Below are 20,114 nucleotides of genomic sequence, written 5' to 3'. Positions count from 1 at the left end.
CGGCCCCAGCAAGGCTGAGGCTTGGAAATGCCCAAGCCGTGACACCCCCATGCTAGAGCTGATTGCTCTGCACTTGAGAAGAATGAGGGCCTCTGGTCTGAAATATCTGCCTGGAATGTGGCGTGAAATCTCATCCCACTTACAGCAGGAACATGATGGCGGCGGCCAGAGAGCATATTCGTTTCTTGATAAAACAATTAGGGGAAACAGCTAGACAGCTGATTGGTTCATCAATGAACCCATCCCACATCTTCCAGACAAGCCTGGACACCACATGAGATTTAATAAAATATATTGACCATTTTGGAGTTGGTTTGTAGGGCTGTGGGAATTCAGCCTGGGGCTTCAGTCTCATTAAACCTACCTCATCTCAAATGTTCTCCTTCAGGTTGATCTGAGAAGTATTTTTGTCTGCATTTGGCTCCCACTGTTGGAATTTTATATCTTTTTCGATTCATAGAATATTAATAACATGGATGAGGCTGTTAGTCTCCCCTCTTATCCCTTTCACATCCTTTTACCAAGATGGCTGTGTGGAATCACTCACTGGACTGCATTTTTATTTCTAGTCCTTATAAATACCAAGAAAATACTTAGACTTCACAAGCCAAAAAAAAAAAAAGTCTTTACTAGGAGTCACTGTTTTCTAATAGCTCCCAAAAAAATAAATCTGTGAGGCATCAACAAAGCATAATTTTACTTTCAACACATTGACCTGAAATCTTTCTGTGATCAAGAGAATCCCAGGTGAGAGTATAAGGATTTCTCGAGGCTCATTAACTCTCTTTCCTGAGCAACGTCATACAGATGGGGTGGTAGTTCTAGAATAATATACCCTTTCTTACAAAGAAATTAATGACAATTAAATTGCATAAAGAGAAGAGCAATCCATTAGCATTGCTGGGCTCAAAGACTGCCTCTATTTTTCTCTTAATGTGAGCTCAATAGACCTTTAATCAACACTTCTTTGAATAGTGAAAGATTGAATTTCTGGAAGATCCTGATGTGGGTAGTAGTTAATATCTTAATTTAGACTCAATCAATCCAACACTTGTTTGGAGAAAAGAATGGATGTGAATCATTGCCAGTTAATACAAGAACGTGAAAAGCTCGAATCATGCACTTTCCAACTCCATTCAAGGTCCACATGGGGAACCAATGCTTGCTTAGCGTGGAGGGCTGTCCTCAGGTACCCGTGGAGCTGCTTTAGAAGAGGACTCACAGACGTACTCCCCAACCTAGCTAAGTGTCAGGCAAGGGGAGTTCTGCGGGTCTGAGCCTGGTGTGGGCGCAGCTCTCTGCGGCTGTGGTCCCCACCTGGACTGTCAGATACAGTGCCCTCTTCCCCCCCGCAAGAAGTCATTCCTTCAAATAGTCCCTCACAGAAAACCTCGCCTCCACCTATTGAAATAAAAGCTGTGTGTCTTCATTCACACAGCAAATATACAAGAAGTATGCCAGTGGGGTGTTTGTATACCATCTCCTGGACGAAAATAATGATGTATTTGTTGCGTTTGCCAATTTCTGTTGTGTAAATATTCCCAACATGATCTATTTCAATCTACCAACCCAACATCACTGGCCACAGCGTTGGGGAGAGACGTATGGAATCAGCTCCTTTGAGCTGGTGCGAGCCTGCTCCAGCACAGCCCTGAAAGCACCTGTTCTTTTGTAGATGTGATGTGAGATGATGATACTACAAAGATCCACGGCACCGGGTTCCTGCCCTTGCGGAGCTCACAATATAGACAGGAGCACAGCACATGTGTGAGAAGCTTCCTTCTACCGAATGACATCATCTAAGTTTATTAGCGAGAGGAATTCTCCGAGAATGTTACGGAAGGCATGTCTAGGGATCTGTGGGTGACCACGGCTTTGACATTGGTGCATGACACAAATGAATGAAATACAAAATCAGAAAGAAGAAAAGGAACCACAGAACAGACAATGCTGGTCTATATGACAGTAGAATATTCCTGAGATTTTTGCAAATATTTTTAAAGAATTCAATTAACAGATTTATAATTTAAGTGAAAAACAAATGTTCCAAAATAGCTGAGGTACATCTAGGAAAGAAAAGAAAGGAGACTCCAACCAAAATTAAGATAGAAATCCACAACCAGTAACGGTAGACATGGTCATTGATACCAACCCTTCCACTGAGAAGAACTGTAAAAGTTGGATATTGAAAGGGGCCAGTGGGACGTTCTGGGGCATGTGGCAGGGGTGGTCATAGACAAGGATTGACCCTCAGGACAGCCTTGGGCTAGCTATTATCTTTTTCTTGGGAAGATCCAAAGAGAGCTTCCTACTAAGTTGTTCTGATCATCTCAGGCAAAAGATGCAGCAGAACTCTTTGGTCTTAATACCCTAAGAGTCACCTTCTCCGAACTACTCACACATAGAATGAAAGCCCATTCGGAGGGTGGTGAGACTAGGATAGATATTTTTCTGACAAAGAATGGGCTGGATGAAACAACAGAGATAGGAAAATAGAAAAGGAAGAATGTCTTGAAAAGACTTACACCACCACTTGACTCAATGAAAATCAGTGTAAAGGCTCCAGGTGACTGGTAAATATTCCTTGTGCATCTTCTGAGGCATAAAGTCTTTTGTTTCCCAAGCGTTGCCTCCGTAAAGACTTAAATGACTGTGCCGTCCTATAGCTCAAGATATCGCTTCTGTCGCTCACAAGGGAAACCTGTCCGACAGCATCTCTTATCTGTCAAACAGATGAAGCCGGGGCCTTTCCTGGCTGCTCTGATAACGGGCGTTAGAAGGAAGGGGTGACTGCCTGCACCGCAGAATGATTGGTACAGATTTTGCCAGGTTTTAATGAGCAAAGGAAAGTGTTGCTCATCTCAGCAGCGTGGGAGCTAAATCACTGGCTTTCTTGACTTCCCTGGGAAAGCCATTTGTTCTGTAATTATGTAAGACCCATATACATGTCACAGGAAGGCAGCGGGTTTACTATTTTAAATTAAATTTTATTAGTGCTAGGAACTTCCACAAGCCCGGCTAACAGTCTACACCACCTTATCTCCATTCTGAGTGGGTATTTCACCGCAAAGAAGCCCTCCTCCGAAGGAGATGTGTGGTTTTGCTTGGCTTTGCTTTTCTCATAGAAAATGAAAATTCTATTACACAGAAGTGGAGAAGGGCAGCCGTTGATCCAGCTCCGCGTCAGAGGCGGGAAGCTCCCTTTCACGCTCTTCAAGCCCCTGCACAGTCGTGAGCCCGGTGCCCCCTCCTCCACCCAGCGAGCTGGTCCAGGAAGTTGTGCCGGTTTCCAGGTTACCCTGGGAGACAGGGAGGAGCACGGCCAAGGGCACAGCCTTGGGCTCAGGGTCACGCAGGGTGGTTACACGTCCTGACGTTTGTTACGACATAAGTTATGTTCGTTTAACTAACATTAAAGCTTAAAGTTATCAACTAAAGAGTTAATTACCTTCTCCATGTCTATTTTGCTGTCTTCAGGAAACCCGAGCTCCCAGGGAAGAAAGGAGCAGTGTGACTTTTTCTTGATCAAGTGCTACGTGCAACAAGTATCCTCTTCCTCCCGCTCAGCCTGCACAACCGCAACATGACCCTGGACGGATCACGTAGCACAGAGGGCAGGGGTGGGGTGGGGTATCCGTGGAGCACCCCAGTGCTTGGGATCCAGCTAAGGAAACTCTGCGCTTCTCAACAGAGAGAACTTAATAGAGGGAATTGTTGCCTACATGATGGCACAATTAAAAGTTGATGAGGCAAAGCAGAAAATAGCCCTGCAGGTGCCACTCACGTCCCAGGGGCTGAACGGCCATGGCAGAGCCCAGAATCCAGGGCCTTCAAGTGGGAACCAGCCCCTGGGGTGGGGAGTCCTGGTGGCAGCTGGGAACATGGCAAGTGGGATGTCTAGTAAGGGCTGGGCAAAGTGCGGGGGGGTGCCCCAGATCCTCCCCTTTGCCATCCTCCAATTTTCCACCAGTGCTTCCATGACCTAAGCCACCGGGAAGCAGGAGGCAAGGGACCCTGGGCAGTGTGACTCCCATCACTTTTACCATTTTCTGTGCATTACAAGTGGGTCACCAGATGCAGCCCAAACTCAAGGGGAGGGGCTTACACAGGGAAGTGAATCCCCAGAGGCAGGCATCACAGGACTCATCCCAGAGGCTGTCTACCACACCCTGAACAGCCATACGACATTGTGACGAGATGCTCGCCCTTGAGAGGCACACGGGAACCGAGACCCACTGAGAGAGGACCAGGCTATGCGCTTGCCCATCACGCACACTGAGCCACACACTTATTGCCTGGATGTTTTACATGGTTCAGTCTCTTGTATGAATATGTGTATATTTTTGCTTAAGATGTATAGTTGAATATATTTAAATTAAATATGCATATGACATGACTGTGACATGACACTAATTTATTTAGGTATATATCTGTTGCTATTAGGAAATAGTTCTAGAAGATTCGAGGTGGGGATGGGGAAGGGAGGTGGAGAAAGGATGGGTGTAGAGAAGCCAGTTCTGAGAAAATGCTCCAGGTGAGGAATATGAAACATTTGGCATAGGGAACAGATTGTGTTCCCAAAGGGGAGGGGGGGGTCGGGGAGGGATGGAGTGGGAGTTTGGGATTAGCAGATGCAAACAATTATATATAGGATGGATAGACAACAAGGTCCTACTGTAGAGCACAGAGAACTATATCCAGTATCCAGTGGTAAACCATACTGAAAAAGAATATAAAAAAAGAATGTATATATATATATATACACACACACACACACACACACACATATATAACTGAAATCGCTTTGCTGTACAGCAGAAATTAATACAACATTGTAAATCAACTATACTTCAATTTTAAAAAATTAAAAATAAAAAAAGAAACATCTTTGGATAGAAGAAGCAGATGGTGGCAAGTAATTAAAAGGTGTTTCAGATTCCAAAAGGTCAGAATTGATGATGGACCAGTTAGATCCTGAGACAAGAAGACTAGGGGTTCTGACTTCTCCCATTTGCTCAGATATTAAATCTAGACGATGTTAATAAACCAAAGCTGGTCTGGGGTTAAGGAGGATGCAACGCAGGTGAGAAGGATGGGGGCGGTGGTCCCCTCCATACGTGGCCCCGGCAGGCCCTTCTGGGGAGAGGAGCTCAGGGGGTGCGAGCAAACCTACGGCGCTGGGCGGACAAGAGGAGCCGAAGGCTGGGCCTCCCCGTGCCTAGCGCACTGGAAAACTATTCACCTGGTCAAATTAAGGGCCAAATCATTTCTTTTTAATACAAGACTCTCTGTGAAGAGGGGTTTTTATCTATCTGTGCTTTTTATTATGTTATGCTTTGAAGTGAGACCTTTCAAGGGTTTGGAGCAAGAATTGAGGAATGGAGAGTGAGGGGAGATGGCTGGGGGGTGGTCCCCGCCCCCATCATCCCTGTGCGTCCCCCTCACTATTCGTGGCCTGCCTGTTCCTCTGCTGCCTGGGCCACTCCGCAGGGCCTGCCTCCACCTACCCAGAGACCCCCTCCCCAGCCTGCTGCCCCCACCTGGCACAGGAGGGCACCCAAAGATGCTCATCTGCGTCAGGATGTAACACATTTGATGATCGCCTTCCTTCACCTGACGTCCACGCTGCCGGCGCTCCGCTTTGTAATAAGAATCACTTCTCCCTGGAGAAGACTTCTCTGATCTGATTAAGCATGGGATGGTGACAGTATCCATAATTAAGAGTAGTTAGACGCAAATTTGAGGAAATGTGTTTGAAAAACCTCTGGATTATGATCTCCACTAATCACTGACTTAGATTGAACGTGACGGTTTGAAGGCCCGTTTCAGCTTCCTCTGCGACAGCCGCATAATTCTCTTTGTACATTAGACAGTCAGTCGTGATGGGTTCTGAACGGGTTCACGGAAGCCGTTCCCGGTGGGCCTGTTTTGAAAGTGGCCCCATTTTATACCTGTGTGCAGTATTCATTGGCTGTCACCCCCGATGTGATTTGCATGCCTCCCAGTGGGGCGGAGAGAAAGGCAGAACAACAGGATAATCTGTATGGACCCCAGCGGTGCGGCAGGGCCAGCTCCCGAATCACTCAGAAGCACCCGGGCCTCGCGCTTCAGTCCCAAGGCCTCACCGGGGACAGTTTCTGACCTCAGAGCTCAGCCCAGCACAGCACCTGCTGGAATCCGTAAGTGACCGTCCGTCGTCTGAGAGCCTTTTCCTCTATGAAGCAATTTTTAAACTTGAACTATTAGCATGTTTATTTATACCTAGGCAGCTTCCAAAAATAGCGTTGGAAACACTGATGCTGTAACATGACGATGCATTTAAACGAAGAGAGCAGCCGTGGGTGGGGTTGCTGGGGGCAGCGGGAGGCCTGATGGGGAAGCCGGGGCCACGACCCGATGCTGCAGCCGGTCCAGTGCTGACCCCCGAGCTTCCCGACAGCTCAGGGAGGGGACACCTGCCGGGCCGTGCGGCTCTCGGCCTGAGAAGACGAGCAGAGGTCACCCAGAAGGTACCTTTCCCGCACGGAGCTTGGAGGGGAGCTTTCCTGCCAGCTCACCATGGTGGCCTCACCGTGTAGAACTGTTCTACAACAAGACTGTTTTGAATCCCTGAATTCAGGAAAAAATGAAATTGTGAAATAATGTGATAAGTTTGGGGCGGGGGGGCATCTGGGTTGCTATCTAACAATGTCCTGACATCAGTGAGGTGTAACTCATTTCGATCCCCTCTGCAGCTTTCCCGGAGGTTCTAACCCGCCACAGCACCGCAACTTCTCCCTCTCTCCTTCCTGTTGGGTCTCCCCCACAAATCAATTTCAAACGAACTCCACACAAGCCAGTTAATTATGTGGTCCCCCAGCAGGAGTTTCCGTGGCAGATGAAGAAGATGCGTTTCCTATGACACTCACTCCATCACGAGAGGATCTTTTGCCCCCCCGCTGAATCTGGGTAGGATCTCTCACTGCTGTGACCAGAAGTACAGCATGGTAGAGACAAGCCCAGGCCTTAAGAAATCAGAGGATGCTACTTGCTGTCTCCTGGGAGGCTCCCTCAGGGGAAAACCAGCTTCCCTGTTAAACGCCTGCCTATCCTTGGAGGACGCCTCTATCAGCCTAGGAGAGGCTGAGTGCAGAGAGAGCAGTGCCAGCCAGCCCAGCCCAGCCCTGGGCCATCTTGGACATTCCAACTCCAGCCTCTCCACGTGGAGAAGAAGCAAAGCTACCGAATCAGGAGCCCAGAGGAGCAGACCCAGCCAGCTCCAGCCCCGCAAGCCCCTCAAGGGAGACGCCAGCCGCAGTCTCTCCAAATTCTAGAACCACAGAATTGTAAGCGTCATAAAAGGTCTGTCACTTCGCACCACTAAATTGTGTTGGTTTGTTTTTTGCACCAATAGCTAACCAGAAAAATTATACATTAGAAGTTACATTCCTCCCCGCCTCCTCGCAAAAAAAAGGAAGTTCTATCCCTACCTGGAGATCTTCCATCCAGCTGTCACTCTTAGAGCTACCTGGGGCCACCCACACTCCATGATTTGCATTATTCAGCATGCATAAGGGAAAAAAAAAAAAACATGTATGGAGAGAGATGGAGAGAGGAGAGGAGGGACAGAGAGAAACAGAGGGACACAGAGACCAAAAGAGTCAGAGAGAAATGAGGTAGAGATATTGGGTGAAGAAAGGGATAAGCCTAAGCATCAGGGCCTTAGTGATGTGGAAAGAGGTGCCCTATCGCAGACGAGCCCACCAGGCCATTATGACATCTAATCACCCAGGGGGAGACTTGAGCTAACATAATACATAATATAATGTTGCCTATAGCTACAAAAAAAATACATAATATAATGCTGCCTATAGCTACAAAAAAAAGGCTGGTGGGCTCAGATCAGCATTTGTTTTTTGTTTTCTTTAAAAAAAGCATTTGTTTTCCTGCCACTACTATGGTCTGGCAGCATCCCTCACATTCAGAAGAGGGTTCCTACCCCACAGGCGGAGGCATTTCAGAGCCCAAACCCCCTCATTTGAAAGTTGAAGAAGAACAAGTAGAGCACGCGGGGCTGAGGCGGGGGCGAGGAGCAATGGGGACCCTCCCGGCCACCGGCTCTGTGCATCGGCTTGCCCTGGGGGAGCTGGTGCCACGGGCGGAGACGAGGACCCTGCCTGGACTGTCTCCATGTGCGGAGCGACAGCTGGTGCCACAGGTGAGAGCTTTCTGGATGGAAATAAAACTTTTATTTTTATTGGTATATCTATCACAAATAATTTTACATTCATTCTTGTCACACCAAGTAAACCTGCAAAATGTGTTCAAGAGCTGCCACTGCCTGAGATGCGGTGGCACAAGCTACGTCATGTGTTATTAAGCTTGGAGCCTTGGAACTCTGAAGAAATGAAGTCATGACAGCCTTCGTAAACCGTGTACACTCCCGGGATGGTGCCTGAGACGCAGAGCCAAGGATTGACAGGTGTTTTGCTTCAGAGCAGAGTATATTCATCCTGGAATTCCTTTGGCTACGTGTCACAGTTGGCCGTGGAGAATTTCCATGGAAAGTTGCACTAAATCACGCATATTAAGAGAGGTGGTAAGGCTGAGATGCAATTGTTAATGGAGAAGAATGTCCCCGTGTCATCCTGATGTGAAAAGCTGCAGCTGGGGGAGGACCTCGTGGGGCACCTACGCTGTCGTTCCCAAATCACGTGGGGAGCACCCACCCTCTGCCTCACCCTTCAAGTCTGGAGTCAAGAGAAAGAAGCAAAGGAAGGGATGAGGGTCCATGGGAAGCCCCGCCAGGCCCCGCAGCGGAGCCCCCGGTTTATGGAAACGGATTCATCAGTGTCACGGGCGTTGCTGACATCAAGCTTGCTGTCCATTTCCTCCCACGTGACAGTGACCTTGCCATCTTAGGGGGGGACGAAGTGAGCCCCGCACCCATCAGACCCACTAACCCGTGTCCAGGTCACGCCGCCCCAGGCAGGAAAGGACTGGCACCCGGGTCTCTTAGCCGCGGCGGGAGCCGAGACTGTCCCCGTCCCCGTCCCCGTCCAGAAGAGGCTGCTGCTTCTGTCTCCCCAGGGTCAGGTTCTGCTGCCTCACTTCCCACACTGCTTGTTCCGGCCAGACTAATGCCTCGTAATCCCCACCACCAGAGCCCACCCCCGGTTCTCCGGCCCTCCTGTAAGACTTTGTTCCCTGACTGTGTTGTGTCCACCCAGCCCCACGGCTGAAATCCACGCTTCTGACCCGTTTCAGGCCTACTGGCCCCAGTCCCTTTCCCGTGGCCACTGACCCAGCACTCAGGGCTCCTGCCTCCATCTCCTCCGTGGCTCCTCGGGGCGCCGGGGCCACATTCTCAGTGGCCCCCTGCCCCTCACAGGCTGTGCATATGGAGGAGATAGGGAGGGAGTGAACCCACAAAGCAGAGCCTGAATGGCCATGTGGTTTGGTCAGTAGGCGTCTGGAACCTTCCCTGGGTGTTCCACCCCTGTCCAGCTGAGCTCCACCGGGGCCCCGATCAGGGCCTGGTAGTCACTTGGGTTCTTGAAGCAAGTAGCCTCCAGACACAGAGCAGGCCTCTGAGGAAGGGCTGGGGGGCAGGGCTTGGCTGGGACGGGGGCAAAAGCCAGGTCAGGCGACCATCCGTTCAGCTGGGAGAAGTCTGGGAACAGCTGGCTGGCTCAGACCTGGGAGACCCTGGGACCACCTGCTCGCTGCAGGTCACACCCCAGCGGGATGGATGTGGCAACTCTGGTGCCGTGCCAGGCCTCCTCGGAATGGTCTGGACCCCAACAGGTGAGTCACTGTGCCCAGCCCCCAGCCCCTGTGTGCTGGAGATGCCCCACAAAGCAGGTCTCCAAGGCCTGGGTCTCTCAAGAAGCTCCCTGAGGTAGTGGCCAGAGCAGAGAGAGACGGGGATGCGATAGGTCTCCTTGGTGCAGGCTTCCTAATATTTGGCTGGTTTGAGGTGGGATTCCTTACTGGAAAGGGCACTCGGTGACCAGTTCTGACCCTGCAGCTCTGTAAACCGGAGAGCACATCACTCCCCCTCTGAGCCCCATTAGCTTCATCTCCAGAGGAAGCACCAGACTATCTGCTCTGCAGGCAGGGCTGCTTGGAGAAGCCAGGAAACTAACATACACTACCATGTTTTCTCTTCATTATAAAATGTGTTTATCACCATCCTTGGTTTGTCCTTAGCAACTGACGGTGAGACATAGATACTGGGTGTGGAGATTAGACATTCAAGAATAGGGAACAACCACCTAGGATATTAAGATCATCAAGTCAAGAGAATCCACATTTTTAACCTTTCTCCTCTATTTCTGCAAAGGTTCCTGCCCCTCTGCCCCTGTTTTTGCTCCCACAGTGGGCGTGACGTGTGCCTGGACGGCCAGACGACACAGGTGCAGAGAACCGCTCTTCTGAGAGGGTGTGAGCGCCCGCCCCAGGGGGATGAACTGAAGGACCCTTTCTCCATCCACATCCTCTTGAACTGGACGTGATGGTAGAAATTAGGTCGCATTCGTCTCAGTTTTAGCCAAACGTCAGTAGCTTCATCTTTGCTGCCCTGTCTCTGTTTCTCCACCCGCCATTCACCCCTAACTGGCTCCCATCAGCCCCGGGCCTGCATCACTCCATCCAAGCCGCCACGGTTAAAATCACCAGTGACGGTGACCTTTGGCGAGAGTCCTTTGTACTCAGAGCAGACCTCTGTCTGTGGAGACTCTTCCTGGGATCGAGTGACACAGCCCACCTTCCAGCACGCTCTTGGCTGCTCTATCTCCATCTGCAGACTCTCTCCTCTACCAGGTCACCAAATATCAAAGACTCTCAAGGTTCTTTCTCTCCATTTATACCCTTTCTCTAGGAATTCTCATCTGTGTCCAGTACAATCATAGATTTACATCTCAGCCCAGACTTCTTGTCTGGGCTACAAACCATATACACCAAACAACCTAGTGGTCATCTCTCCATGCAGGGCTCACAGATGTTCACACTCCACAGAGCCAAAAAATTAACTCCCGATCTTCTCCTCCAACCCTGGTCCTCCCCAGCATTCCTTTTCTTAGGAACTAGAACCATGCAATTAGCTGGACAAACCAGGACTTTAACATTCATCCAAACTCCTGTCTCTCCTTCATCCACCCATGCAAAGGTCATCCTGCACCAAGCCCTGGAGATCTCACCTCCTCAGTCTCTGTTCCAAACGTGGTCCATCATTGGTCCTGTCCAAGCTGCCACCATATCCGCCCCTGTGACCCCCGACTTCTCCATGTGATAAGCCTCGTCCCCTCCTGTACCTCCCAACCTGACAAAGCGATCTTTTACAAAAAGGCAAAACCGATCATGTTGCCTCCCTGCCTAAAATCCTTCCCATTTTGTAGGCCTTAAAGACGACCTCCCATCGTTCTCAGGGTGAAGACCACAATTCCTTACTCGGCCGTAAGACCCTGCACACGTTCCTCCCTCTCCGAGGACATCACGCCCCTCGATGGCACAGCTTCACGGCAGGAAGAGCACAGCCCTTAGCACAGCTGTTTGGGTGATGATTTGATCGCTGGCCACCTTCACCCACAGGCTGTATTCTTCACAAGGTCTGTTTTGCTCACATTTTATCTCTGTGCCTAGCATGGTGCCTAGTCCAAACAATCCTTATGAACAAATGAGCTAATAATTATTTTAAATGTTTCACCCCAAACCAAAGCACACTGAACCTGAAAACTAGAACCGGGTCCCCACCAGACACCCCAGCGATGGCCCTGGAAAGGCAGCTGGGGCGACGTCTCTGTGTAGAGCTACTGCTCTCTGCTTCATCTTTGCCGGAGCGATGCGGAATCACCTCTGGCTGGACCACGGCTCACCGCCTCCATCAGGACCACTCTGGAGAAGCCGGCCTCCACCCCTCCTCCGCTGCCAGTGCCCGTGGCTCCAGTTTAGACCGTGAAACGTGCCTGTCTTCACGGGCAGCAGAAATTATGCATACATTACGCTCCTCTGGACCCGAGAATGGACTTAGATGTCTTGTTACTGCCCGGTGCGCACTCATGCTTTCTTTCTCTTTATTTCCATTTAAGTATGGCTGGATGGTTTGCCTCACCTCGAATCTGAAATAGTGCTTTTCCACTGAAATGCGTTTATGAGAAGGAGAGAAAACAGTTTGACTGTAAATCTGTGGCTGAGCCTCAGTATTGGTTGGTTAAATCAAGTGCACACTTGCTTTCCTAGGAGCCGCTGACTCAAAACACAAGCCACTGCCATTTTCCTGAAAGTGATTTGGAGTCTAGGGGTGTGACAGGGGAAGGGAGTGAGCGGGCAAAGGGTGGATTTAATGGGGCACGAGTAGGTGGGAGACAGGGCAGCATCTGGGGGGACCAGGAATACAGTCATCGTAGCCGAGAGACAGCGTCTGGACACAGCAACCCACCATGCTTTGAGCCCAGGGACGCGGAGGTTTTACCACGAGGGGTCCAGAGGGAGAGCCGAGGCTTCTTCTGCTTATCTTCACAAATGGCCGGATTTATATAAAGAAATGGCTCATCCAACAGTCAAGGCTCCCTCTGGGGGCAGGTATTATAATGAGAACCAAGCAGAAGCCTGAACTGCTGGTCCTGTGGGCATCTCTCCTTTCACGTCTGCTCCACAGCAGGGAGTGAGAGGGGGAGAAAGGGGGGAGAGTTCAGGTGGAGGTGGAGCGGGGCAGGCAGGAAGCAGAAGGAGGTGGCAGAATCCTGGCTATGGACCACAGGTCCCCCCTGCGTCCACCTCCTCCTGCCGGGGCACGCGCAGAGCAAAGCCAGTTCAGAGGCATGAAGGTCGTCTCCAAGTTGTCCTCTGACCTGTACTTCTTTCGTGCTTTCTGGCTAATGAAATATGAGACAAACATCAAACTGCAGAAGCAAATGCCCGTGCTCTCCAACTCAGCCAGTCCTCCTGATGAACATGTGTAGCCACATATTAGAGACCTGGCACTTTTTATGAGTGATAATACGGCGTTTTGCCTCTCATCTGAAGACTTTATTTGCCCAGAAAAGTGCATTCGAGCTTGCCCTGGTTCCTCTGCACTGGCCCCCTGGTGGTACGAGGGTAACGGCTGGAGCCCAGCCGCTGGGCATCCCAAACCTATTAAGGGTGTTTACCACCTGATGACAAGAAAACAGCCCCAAGATCAAGAAGACATCGTCAGAGAGGCTCATCGGCTCTCTTTCAAAGGAAAAAAGGATGTGAAGTCATTAATGCTGAGGATATGAGAATCTTCAGATAACAGCCTAATATGATATTTTGACAGGTATTTGTTTCCATGAAAAGTAATGAATTTCACAAGAGAAACAGATTGGAAAATGATTAAATGGACACAGTGCTTCGGAGCGTGGCTCCCGAGACCACATTCCCTGAATAATGATGTTCTCCGCTGTGATGTGCTGTCTGGGCAGGAGCCCCCTCCAGATACATCAAGCCGATCACGGCGGGGACATCTCCCCCGCCAGTGCCCCCGGAGAGGGGTAATGAAAGACTTCTGCAGTATCTGGGATAGAACCAAGAAAAAGAGTGTGCTTGGGATTTCTCCGAGCAGGAGAATTTTCCAATTTCTTCTTTACTGAACTGCGACTGCCGCATTGATCCCTGATGCTATCCTAGCCATCAGTAATCCACTACCCTCTATCGAACACTTTGTAAAGTTTTCAGAGTTCCCGTCTTTTATGCTTCTTTAAGGGACAAAAGCAGAGGCACAGTCTGCTCTGGACTGGAAGTTTCTCTTGGTTCAAATAGGACATTTTTCTAGGGTCTCTTCACCTGGGCCTCTATTGATAAGGTGTTTTAGTCTGTAGAAGGTTGATCTAAAGGTCAGGTCACATTCTTTAAAAACTGAAAACCTCAGCAGACCATTTCCAGATCCATCCAGTTTCCCAGCTTCCGGCATCTTCCCAGAGCAGTAGCAGTTGCTGTTCAACAATTCTTCTCTCGAACTTCAGCAACTTAGCCGCTCTTGGTGTCAGCAAAGGTTCCAAACTGTGAGGTTCAATGCACACTTCCTTCATGAAGTACCAGTAACAGCCACGTCCACAGGCCAGGGCCATGGCTCCCAGACTGACACCGTGGCACTTCCGGTGGGTCTGAGCTGGGCCCCCCGCTGGATCCTGTTAGAGTCTGGTGAACAACTTGATCACAGATTCTGCCTAATGACCACAACAGGCCACACGGTGTGTGATGGACCGTCTCAGGGACACAGAGAGAAGGGCTGGGGGACTTGGTTTATGGCCAGGGATGTACCCACGCCAGCCCACCACTCACAGACCCTGGCGGAGCCCAGGCTGGGGCTTGGGGGCTTTGGGTCTGGGCTGCTTGGCCCTGGGCTGTGCTTGGAGAATCAACCGTAGACGAGGTCTTGGTATTAAGACGATCTATAATACATTTATTTCTTGGTTTAAAGGCAGAAGTCCCATTCATGCACTTAATTAAAGCAACTACTATAGATCAAATTTTCACATTGGTAGGATGTCTCTAAAAATCTGCCCTGGGTTTTAGGAGTTAAGCTGCACTGTCATTAGAACTATATTTGAGAAAGAATGTCCCAACTCTGTTGATCAGGGCTCTCCACCCTGGGGTCCAAAGGCAGACAACCTCCTATGCGACCCACTGGGCGGGGGCCTCTCAGTTTTCAGAGCTGGTCAGTACAACCTCCTCAGGGTCTCCAGGAGACTTCCCAAAAATGAAGACATTGCTGAGTTATCAAGAGAAACAGGCATTCCTCTTTTAAAAGATCCAACTTTTCAAAATGTATTAAAACTGAGATGCATATGGTTTATATACACATAAATGTGTGCGCAATTTATGCCAAGGAAGCCAGGGGAAATGTCAACTATAAATTGGGAATGTTTGGCCTTTGGTAAACAAAATATACAGTAGTGGATACGCTCATAAAATTAGACTCAAGTCCTTACTGGCCATCGTAAAGCATGGATGTAACACTAACATCAGTGACTGATTTTACAAAACAGCAAAAACACTCTGGGTGACACCAAACTGGTCCTTTCTCCCCAAGGCCGTGTAGGTTGTAAACTCCTCACTGCATGGGAGGGAGGGGGCCACCTGGGAGGCAGTGACTGTCCAGGGCCTTGGGTCATTCTCTAACATCTAAAAGCCAGGTCCAGTGTGTGATTTGCACATGTGCACCTGCCCAAAAGTTACAGGGTCTCCAAGTTTTTAAATGTTTTATGAATCACTATTCTATGATTTCATAATTTTCCTTACATCGTGATATGAAGATGAAATAAGAAGGGGAGATGACACATGGGATTTTGGAGGGAAAGTGGGCCTAAGAGCCCATTTACTTCCATCCCTCCCTCCTCTGAGCATCACGGAACCACCTTGTTGGGGGGCACAGGGGGTCCTGTTTCATGATCCTTCCGCTAAGCTCGGCTGCTTTCCCATTAAGAACACGGTGCGTTGTGATACCTGCTACTGTGCGGTGGGACAGCCCAGATAAATGCTGGATCCTGAATCTCCTTCTTCTCCCTTCACAGCACAGAGTAGAAAATGGGTAACGATCTTTCCTCAGTCTCAATTTTGCCTTTTATTCTTTTATTCAAAAATATTTCTCATGCACCACATATGCGCCTGATATTTTGCTGGAATGTTCCTTGGCTCCACAGAGCAACGTCCAGCAATGAATGAATGGATGCATTTTGCTGCCCCTATTAACAAAGATGAATGGAATGATGACACCCAGGATTAGGGGACACGGGCAAACTTGATAAGAGGAGTAAAAGCTTGAGCAAAATATTTCTGGTGAGCAAATTGAAAGAAAATATTTTAAATGGCTATGCCCTTTGGCCTAGCAATTTTGCATCTAAGAATCTGTAACAAGTAAATAATTAGAAATACATTTGATAACTTGAATTCAAGGGTTTTCAATACAGTACATTTTATAGCAATGAAAAATATAAAAAGATACCTGAATATCAAGCAATAGGGGATTTCTTAAGTAAATTTTGGTATGCCTACATAATAGAATTCTATAAACCATCAAAATCCTATTATATGAGAACACTACTTGACACAAGAAAAATTCACAATGCATTGAATCTGTAAATTACTTTTCTGGGGAATTCATATCGTTACGACATTGAGTCTTCCTATCCACACATGTGGTATATTTCTCCATTTACTTAGGTCTTCCTTAATAACTTTTAAAATAAATTTTTATTACTTTTTCTTATACATTACTTTAGATTTATTCCTTGATTTTTTCAGATATACTTTATAAGTGTTGGTTGCTGGTGTTAGAAATGCAATTTAATTCAGTAAAATGAGAAAATAGCCACAGTGGCTTTCTTTTGGTGACTATTTTCCTGGTATATCTTTTGTCCAGTCTACAGAAGGATACATAAAATCACACCCTTTTTATATAAAAAAGATAACAATAAATAAAATTATAGTCACAAAAGTAGACTAAAAATCTTACCCCAAAGCGTTAATAGCCTGGGTAGCATGACCACAGGAAATTCTATGTATTTATTTACTGATTTTAGTGCTTGTGACTTTTTTTATTTTTCAAGTTTTCTGCTCTGAATATTTTTTTAATTTGAATAAACATAACAAACATTTTTATTAAAAAATTAATAGTTTTTTCTCTATTGGTCTCCTCTGTATCTCCTCCCCTCTAATAAACTATTAGAGCACAGAGCCGTGTTTAATTTTGCAGATTCCAGACACTGGTTCCATCTGTACATTAGAAGATATATTTCTAGAACTTAGGAATTGTCTACCCTTTTTTTGCAATTCCTCAATTACAGCCCAGTAAACATTGCCTCGTTCAAGCCCTCTCCCTGCAGCCGAGCAGGACGCTATGGGGCCTTCCCAGGGCAGCCCCTTCCCCCATACCCTCTGCTGTAGCTACCTAGATAACAGTATCTAATGCACATTCCTGAGTTGTTTTACAGATGTGAAAACCCCCCACCAAGTGGAAGAAATCAACTACTTGATGACCATGAGCATGTAGCCCCCAGACCTACTGGCGCCTAAGGATTGATGATGTGAACCCCTGTGACACGGCCCTATTACCTCACTAGCAGCCAGAGGATTGTGCATGAACCGATCACATACCCTGCCATCCCCCTCCCTCACCTGGCCTTTAAAAATGCTTTGCTGAAACCCTTCAGAGAGCTCCGGGTTTTGTGGGGCATGAGCCAACCGTCTCCTCGCACGGCCCTGCAATAAACCTTTCTCTGCTCCAAACTCCAGCGTTTCGGTGTGTTTGGCCTCACTGTGCGTCGGGCACACGAACCTGCACTAACATCCCCGCAGCCTCCACGAAACAGCCCCTATGGCTGGGGGTGTCGTATATCCACAGATATTGAATCTGGACCCCAGAGAAGACAGTCGTTGTCTGTGGACACTGGAAGGGACCGATCCACCTCGTAAAGTGAAGTGAGGAATTGAGACCCCGGACAACCACCACCCTTTAGCAGGCGTGCATCACACCTGTGGGGACACAACAGTTCATCCCAGTGTGGGGTCTACCAAGAGGCCAGGAACGAAGGGAAGAGCTTCTCAGGTCAGGACCTTCGGAGACGCTCCCAGCATCATCTGCCAACATGGCAAACGCATGAGATGATGAAGGGAGATGGGGGTCGCGGGTGGCCCAGGAGACCGCAGATGCCCTGAGCTGCCCATCGGAAAACCAGGTAGAGAAGGAGGAGAGAAACGTGGCACTAACTGCTCCCTCCAAGGAAGCGATACACAAATTCACTCATAAAAAGGTGCAGGGCTTCCCTGGTGGCGCAGTGGTTGAGAATCCGCCTGCCAATGCAGGGGACACGGGTTCGAGCCCTGGTCTGGGAAGATCCCACATGCCGCGGAGCAACTAGGCCCATGAGCCACAACTACTGAGCCTGCGCGTCTGGAGCCTGTGCTCCGCAACAAGAGAGGCCGCGATGGTGAGAGGCCCGCGCACCGCGATGAAGAGTGGCCCCCACTTGCCGCAACTAGAGAAAGCCCTCGCACAGAAACGAAGACTCAACACAGCCATAAATAAATAAATAAATAAATAACATATAAAAAAAGGTGCAACACCAAGGGGTCAACCTCAGAAGCCCGGCTTTCCTTCTCCTAATCCATTGGCTTTACTCCCTAGTGGATGGTCAACTGGGCAGTGGCTATTTCTGGGGAGAAGGTATATCAGTCAGCTCAGGCACCAGAACAAAATATCATAGACCTGGGGGGGCTTAAGCGACAGACATATATTTTTCTACAGTTCTGGAGGCCAAGAAGTTCAAGATCAAGGTCCCTACAGATTCTGTTCTTGGTGGGGGCTCCCTCCCTGGATTGCAGATAGCCACCTTCTCACGGCATCTTCACATGATGAAGAGAGCAAACGATGGGGTCTCTTTGTCTTCTTATAAGAGCACAAGTCCTATCCTGGGGCTCCAACCTCATGACCTCATCTAAACCTAATTACCTCCCAAAGCCCATCACAATGTGATGGCTTCCTAATTCCATCACATCGGGGGTTAGGACTTCAACACATAAATTAGAGGAGGTGAGGGACACACAAACATTAGTCCATAGCAGGAGATGGCCAGCAGTGCCTGCCTAGACCCCTCGCCGAGCACTCAGGTGTCCACAGAGGGCTGGCTGGTAGAGGATGATTCTGTATCTGCCTCCAGGGACCTCTGGATATTGGAAACAGGGGCTCTAAGAATTAACTCCAAGTTCACTCCTCACCCTGAGAGCAAGCACACATGTCCTGGTTCATTTCTCGTCTCAAATTATGCCCAGAGCTGCCGACTCATAGCTCTTTAGCAATTAGATAATGAAGCGAAGGGACAACATAAAATGCCCCCAAAACATGCATTAATAATGTAAAAAGTGGTGTTAATTAGCATATTATTAATATGCAAATTCTCTTTCATTATGAGATGTAGAAAATTAAATCTCTTTCCCTGTGTAGATTACAGTCTGAGGAAATTTAACTCCAGAGCTGTCCCTTTTTCTCCTTGCTCTGGTCAGAGGGTCCCGTCTGGCTCAGCTTCTTTCTGCCGGAGGATGGGCTGCCCTGGCTTTGCCGGAACACGCGATGCTCCCGCATTTCCTCCCAAGTTGAATCCTCCTTTCCCGCGAATTTTAGAGATGATCGAATTCCCAGCTCTTTTGACAGCTGTCTTCAGCAAACCTGAATCCAGACTTGACACAAAGATTAAATGCCCCGCTTCCTGGGACCCCAGTGCCAACCTTCCTTCCATGATAAGATTCCCTTTCCAGGTGCCAGGGCCGTGCTGAGTCGCTGTGTGCGTGCTGGTCTGTGCTGCTCGTTTTGCGTTTTGGGGGATTTTTTTTGTTTGTTTTGGAAAACCTGAAGAAATGTATCGCTGAGTTGTTTAATGTTTTTATTCTGACAAGATATAAAACTGTGCTGAAAACGCTGCTTCTCCAGGGCGGTTTCTCAGAGTCATCTGGGAAGCGGGCTTCCGGGGTAGTCCTCAGTTTGGCTCCAGTAAAACTCTTTTCTCATCTTCTTATTGATTGTCTGCTGATTATTTTCGTTGACATTGCCCTGCATTTTATCTACAACTGTACCCCGGTCCCGCCCACCAGTCCTCCAGATCCCCAGCTAACCCCCCGTTTTCCATCCTGCTGGATGATTCTGTCCTCACCTGAGTCCCTCCAAGGCTGGCAGGAACCCCTCTCCTCTTATGCTGAGTGAGTCCCTTCCTACTCGTTCTGGCCACAGGAAAGGTAGACGGCGTGTGGGTGGGATGGATAATGCAGGAAATCTGAGGAACTCAGTGCTGGCAGAGCCACTTCATTTGCTTCGCCGGTCTTGGGTGTCATTTATTTTCTGTTCAGGAAAGCATTTCCCAGATGGAAACATTCATTTGTTTCATTGTTCAAAGTGCCATGCACTCTCCCAGGAAAGCTCCTTCTCCGGGCCGAGGGCCCTGGACGTCCTCCTCCTCTGTATGTCAGCTCTCCAAGTCACAAAAGGAAACCAATCATGCTGACAATCTCGTCACGGTTCCATAACTGCCCTGTGAATTCACCTTCCTTTTCGCTACGATGATTGAATCTCCTGGACTTTATTTCTTGCTTACACAGAAGTTTTCTTCTTCCCGTCAGTTCTT

General features: G+C 48.6%; 2 long non-coding RNA genes across 2 annotated transcripts in view; one reads left to right on the top strand and one right to left on the bottom strand.

Annotated features, from left to right (window-relative positions):
• Positions 1-20,114, bottom strand: part of LOC309635772 — a 236,778-nt gene that overhangs the window by 90,259 nt on the left and 126,405 nt on the right. The gene's annotated exons all lie outside the window — the stretch shown is intronic.
• Positions 4,163-7,364, top strand: LOC309604788. Its single transcript, XR_014231049.1, has 2 exons — positions 4,163-6,509; positions 6,735-7,364. It is a non-coding gene; the product is annotated as an uncharacterized lncRNA (long non-coding RNA).

This window comes from Balaenoptera borealis (genome assembly GCF_965194805.1).
Source record: "Balaenoptera borealis genome assembly, chromosome: 10".
Lineage (NCBI taxonomy): Eukaryota > Metazoa > Chordata > Mammalia > Artiodactyla > Balaenopteridae > Balaenoptera > Balaenoptera borealis.
The sequence above is the reverse complement of the archived record's forward strand: the minus strand, read 5'-3'. Positions and strand labels throughout refer to the sequence as shown.